The following is a 6,785-nucleotide window of genomic DNA, read 5'->3' as shown; positions in this document are numbered from 1 at the left end:
TGTGGAGAAAGGAAATGGCAGATATGAACTCCCCCCAGCTAGCTACAACTTGAGACGTGATGAGAAGAAGGCAATGTGCGAGAGCTTAAGAGGGATCCGAGTTCCGAGTCGTTTCACATCCAACATAAGAAAACTAGTCTCGATGAAGATTTGTCACTATGTGGCTATAACTATCATGATTGTCATGTGCTACTAACGGTGTTCCTCCCGATTGCAATCAGAGCGATCAAGCCAGTATATGTAAATATGGTAATCACTCGATTGTGTTACTTCTTCAATAGGATTTCACAAAAGGTGATCGACGAATATGAGTTGCAGGATCTTAAAGAATTCACTGCGGAGACTATGGCGCAGCTAGAGATGTGTTTCCCTCCGGGTTATTTTGATATAATCGAACACCTAATGATTCACATTATCGATTAGATACAAGCACTTGGTCCACTTTACCTACACGAAATGTGGATGTATGAGAGTTTCATGTCTATCCTCAACCGGTATGTATTGAATCGTGCTCATCCTGAGGGGTAATGATAGAGGGATACAATACTGAGGAAGTCATCGAGTTTTGCCTAGGTTACCTAAAGGATAACATGTCCCTTGGTTTGCCAATTCCACGTTTTTTGGGGAGGTTGGAAGGTGTGGGCACAGCCGGCAGAAAAATCTTCATCGACAAAGATTTCAAAGGTGTGCAACAATTACATTATTGCATCATGCAGCATCTCACGGTAATGACACCTTTAGTCGAAGAACACTTGAGCATACTTCGGGCACAATGTAATGGCCGCTCGGATGATTGGGTCATGAGAGAGCACAAACATCAACTTACTACATGGTTGAAGGACCTAGATCTACCAGATGGGGAGACTGTCGAGGAGCAAACGATCAAAAGATTGGCAGCTGGCCCATCAAGCCAGGTCACTTCATGGCAAGGGTGCGACATAAATGGATATCTATTCTATACTGCCGCCAAGGACAAGAAGACCGTGTCCCGAAACAATGGTGTTCCTATTGAGGCCTTGGATGAGAGAACAAGTCAAAATACAATATATTTTGGTGTTATAGATGATATATGGGAAGTGCACTATGGTTCCAATATACAAATCCCGGTATTTCGTTGTCGTTGGGTGAAGCACCCCGAAGGTGTTGAGGTGGACGGCTATGGGCTCACAATTGTCGACCTCAACAATATTGGTTACAAAACGACCCATGGGTACTTGCTTCACAAGTTGCACAGGTACTCTATGTAGCTGATCTTGCAAAGAAGACAAAACATGTAATCGTCCTTGGATAACAAGATATCATAGGAGTCGAGGGTATCGACGATGTGGAAGAATATAATCAGTATGATCAAATGAACCTCTTCATAGACCAACCACAGAAGATGAAGATTATAGAAGCAGGCATACGAAAAGATGACAAGCCGTGGGCGCGCAAAGATGGAGAATCGAGAATTGTTACCGCTTAAATATCTCATGCATTTATGTATTTTCAAATTTGTATAAACATGCGATACAATTCCTGGTCTTTCGGTGTCGTTTGGTACTGTTTGTATTTTGTCACGTCTTACTCCCAATTTTTTCTGGAAAACCCAATTTTCAACACATTTTTTATTATATTCACTAAAATGTAAATTTCCTATTATTCCCATGTTTCACACATACAAATACGCGTATGGTAAAAATTTTAGCTTTTTCTGATATTATTTACTATAATTGTTGATTTAAACAAATTTTTTGAATAAATATGGAAAAACGTTTGTAGGGGCGGGTGGGGCTGTCACCCGCCAGTATAAATCCATTTTGATTGGCGGGCATAGCCACGGCCCACCCCTAGAAATGCGGGTGACGCCCTCACCCGCCCCTACAAATTGTTTTCCAATTTTTTCTAAAACATAATTTAATTTGAAAAAAAATAGCAAACCATGGCTAAAAAACGTGAAATTTTCACCATTAGCATATAATAACCTGTGGATCTGGTGAAAAATTGCAAAAATACAATTCATGATTTTGAGAGTTTGAAAGTGTGCAAAATACAAAGTAGCTCTTAAGTAGTATGAGATAGTAGGGTCACATAGTAGAGGTTAAGGTTTAAACACATTTTCTTATTATATACACTAGAATGTAAGTTTGGTATTTTTCCTATGTTTCACACATAATAATACGGGTATGGTAAAAATTTTAATCTTTTTTGATATTGTTAACTATATTTTCTAGTTTAAAAGAATATTGGATTAAATATGGAAAACGATTTGTAGGGGCGGGTGGGGGCTTCGCCCGTCCCTACAAATCGTTTTCTAGGGGCGGGCCATGGCATCGCCCGCCCCTACAAATCGATTTGTAGGGGCGGGTGAAGCCTCACTCGCCCCTACAAATCGTGCTCCTATAAATACCCATAGACTTGGAAAAATTTTCAGACTCCTGGCGCACGTGAGAAGACGTCGTTTGGCTGCTGAAATTTTCCACCGCCGCCGCCACTCCTCCTTCCCTATCGCCGGCGCCGTTCCTTCTCCTCCCCCGCTCCGCCTCCACCAAGCGTGGCCTCCCCACCGCCTTTCTCCCCACGGCGCGAGGCCTCCGCGCCGGACCTCCCCCGCGCGCCTTCCTCCCGAGCGGCCCCTCCCCACCGCGCTCGCCCTCCTCCACCATGCTCGACCTCTGCGACCGTGTCGTCCTCCTCTGCCGTGCTAGGCCGCCCTCCCCGCCGCCGGCCTCCGCGCCCGACCTCGTCCACGGCGCCCGTCTCCTCCGCCGCGCCCGCCTCGGCCCCGCCGCGCCCAAGTTCCGGCCCAGATCCAGTTGCCTTCGCCCGGCCGCCTCCTCCCCGCCGCCGCCTGCACCCGTACGCCTCCTCCCCGCCGGATCCTCCCTCCCCACCGCCACCGGCGCCGCCCGCCTCCCCGTGAGCTCCTTCCCCATGGTGGCCGGCCAATGACATGTGGGGCCCGGGTGCCCACTGACATGTGGGGCCCGGCTATAAGCCCCTTGTTAGGGTTCGAAATATAATCTGATTTTTATTTAAATTATATCTTAATTATTTAGTTACAAGTAATTATTCAAAAGAATTTAGGATTTAGAATAATTAGTATTATTTTAGGGTTAATGGTTTAGAATGATTTGAATAATTTAGGGTTTAGAATGAATTGAATAAGTTGAATATAATTTTAGGGTTTAGAATAATTTGAATAAATTGAATTCCCCATATTTTGAATAATAGCATGTCTCCCCATATTTCCCATGTGATATTGTATTCAAATTAGCAATTTGCAAATTTTATAATTTTATTAATTCAAAGTGTATAATCAATTTCCCCATGTGATATTGTAAATACAATGTGTTAATTCAAAGTCTTGATATTGTAGTCCCCATGTGATATTGTATTCTAATTATCAATTCCAGACTTGTATTAATAAAGTTTGTACTTTCATTATTTATTATTCAAAGTAATTATAATTTCTAATGTGGTTCATTATGAATTCAAATTAGTTTCGATGGATTTTTAATGTAGAAGTCGTAATGGATCGTCCATCGTCATCTTCCCCACGAAGGGATGTTTCCGCACCTCAAGACGATGAAATCGAGCTAATTGCATCCCAGATGGAGTGGCACAATGACCAATCTGGGAACGAGCACTCCGATAACTGTGAACAATCTAGGGACGAGCAGGGCCCTGTCGAGGGAGAAGGCGCTTGGCAAGGAAATCTATGGGTCGACCCGGTTCATCCACACCCTGTTGCGCAAAGAGAAAGACGTTTAGAGGAGGCGATAGATCCGGATTACGAACCGGAACAACGTCAGGAGGCTCTGACAGGAAGGAGTAAGCACCGATGCCTCTGCCCTAGCCCAACAGAGGAAGACAATGAAAGCTCTGGTCCGGACCCTACAACCTCTGACAGCCAAAAAAAAGGAGACGAGGTCAACGAGGAAGAAACCAGTACCCTGAAGGGCAGTTCCCCGTTAATGCAATCAGTGCAACTGGAGAGCCCATAGATCCCCCCCCCCAGATTGTGGCAAAGTTTCGTAATGCCATCGGGGCTATAATCAGAACAAAAGTGGTTGTGGATCCCACGATCGAGAAATGGACACTAGTTCCCGAGGGGGAAAAAAGAAACAATGTGGCAATTGTTGAGCAGAACTTTTATTTTTCCCCGAGGAACTAGAGATAAAGTGAAACATTATGCTAGGAAGAAGCTCGGTGAAACTTTTCGCAGATGAAAGAGAGAACTGAATGTTCGGTATGTCAAGAAGGGTCTCACACCCTTTGCAGATTTCGAGAACATCACACCAGCACAATGGAAAGAGTTTGTTCGACAGAAGACCACTGAAGAAGCTCTAGCTCTAAGCCAGAAGCAAAGTGACCTAGCAAAGAGCAATATACATAAAGTGCACCTTGGGCCGGTTGGGTACCAAGGAAAGCTCGACCAGTGCCGCCGTGAAAGAGATGCGGCAATAGCTGCCGGGCAGCCCGACCCATATGATAGCTTGGACGAACGTGGCTGGCAATGGATTCAAGCAAGGAAGCCAAAGCTAGTTGAAGGAAAACCAAAGTTTGATCAATCCGAGACTGACATGGTGGCACAAAAGATGTTAGCACTTGCGGAGCTTCAGAAACAAGGAAAGTTCAAACCCCAAAGGGAGTAGGATGTGCTCAGTACAACCATTGGGTCCAAAGAGCATGGAGGCCGTGTTAGAGGCTTGTCCTCTAAGTTGAGCATCAAGGATGGGTTCGAGAAGGACAAGGCTAGGTACAGGAGCCATGACCACTACAAAGAAGAAATCGTGGCAGCAGCAGAGAACGTAATACGGGCCAAATTCAAGGATATGTTGAGAGCAGCACTTGCAGAGCAGCACCAGCAGCCAGGGCTAATTATGTTCAACCCGTCGCAAGAGGTTGGACAGTAACAGATGGTGGTTATGACCCCTCCAGTAATTGGACGAGCGAGTTTGACATGTGCTCAGAGTAGTGCCGCCTTGAACACAGCACAACCATACCCGGTGGATGCCATAACGAGTATTACTCCATGCTTGTTGCTCTATCTGGTCGGTAGAGCTGGAAAAACAAAGGAAGTTGCTAGGGCCCGAGTGCATCCGGCTAGGTATTTATTTGAGGGAAACCCGATCCCAGCCCTATATGCGTGTGTAGAAGTGGAGGAACTCTTGAAATCAAGCTACGAGGATAACGAGATAGACATCCCCACTGTAGATGGGAAGAATTGTCTTGGAGAATGTGTCGGCATCACAATTCTGTGGCATAAACGAGACATCTTACTGGTTAGTCAGATAACTATGCCTGCTATGGAACATATCTCTCTAGGACCACAACAAGAACATGCCCTCCCATCACCACAACCACGAGAGGAATCACCTCAGGCTTCACCATCACCTGCGGCTCTAGAGCAACGAGATGCGTCACCTCAGGCTCCGCCATCACCTGCGGCTCCAGAGCAACGAGAGCCGTCACCTCAGCCTCCGCCATTGCCAGTAGCTCTAGTGACACGAGAGCCATCACCTCAGCCTCCGCCATCACCTGTGGCTCCAGTGACATGAGAGCCGTCAACTCAGGCAATGACCTCGGCTCCTCTGAGCAGATCAGTGCTACCTCGAGTTTTGCGGTCTTACCAAAAGGAAAAGGAAGGGTCCGAAATTGTGAATAGATGGCACTCCACAAACAAGAAGTCTGATGAAAAAGCTAAGAAGGCTAAGTCAAAGGAAAAACCACCAACTTCTAGTGGCAGTAGAAGGTCGGGCTTTTCTACGCCCCGCACAGACACATTGCACAACAAGGTGCTTGCGGTTGATGACCTTCCAGACTTATAAGATGCTCCTCTAGAGTTTATGTACGGAAAGGACTTGCTACCGAACAGGTTACTATGTGATTGTCCAACTTACATGCAGAGGATGCATAATTGGTACAAGAGGGCATATAGACTTGGGCTGAAAACCCTATATGCTCCGCACCATCTGGATGTATTCGGAGTTAAGGGGCCCCAAATCAATGATATCACGTTTGATTTTGCAGACATCCAGCACATGTTCCGCCTCACAAAACTTGGTATCAAAATGATTTGACTATGGTGCATGTAAGTGCCTCATCGACTTTGTATTACGTTCTAAAGTACTGTACATGCATAAATATTTAATGCCATACATTATATTCTACAGGATGCAAACAATGGATGCTATTATTTTAAATTTAAAGGTTCGGTACCTTGGTCCCGTAGCGATTTACGAGTCTTTGCACGCTGGGCCAAAATGGTTGATGGACGATGATGAGCATCTAAAGCAATTTGAAACAAAGGAGGCCAAAGATGAGGAACGAAGAAGATTTTATGATTTAACCATGAAGAGGGTTGCGGCCTACATAGCGCTTATGATGGAACAGTGGAAAGACATGGATTCCATATATGCGCCATACCATGTCCAGTAAGTCTAATACCAATTATTTGATTAAGCATTACTTCGATATCTATGCCTACAAATCGTACATTAACTTTTTTTTTTGTTTTGCAGAGGTCACTGGATTGCATTCGAACTAAAGCCAAAGCTTGGAAGACTCATCATATATGACTCCTTGGACTGGAACACCGACAGATACCAATAATTCATAGACCTTATTCAATTGTGAGTGAATTTCTTATCTTCCCTATGCATATCTGTCTCTTGTGTCTCTAGAGAAATATGCATATATAAATTAACTTTCCATATTTTCAATTTAAAACAGGGCATACAAGTTCTACGTTCATAAAGGACTTCCTCATCCCGCCAACAAACCAAAGAAAATGACTATTT

Source organism: Panicum virgatum, chromosome 3N (genome assembly GCF_016808335.1).
Source record: "Panicum virgatum strain AP13 chromosome 3N, P.virgatum_v5, whole genome shotgun sequence".
NCBI classification, from domain to species: domain Eukaryota; kingdom Viridiplantae; phylum Streptophyta; class Magnoliopsida; order Poales; family Poaceae; genus Panicum; species Panicum virgatum.
The sequence above is the reverse complement of the archived record's forward strand: the minus strand, read 5'-3'. Positions refer to the sequence as shown.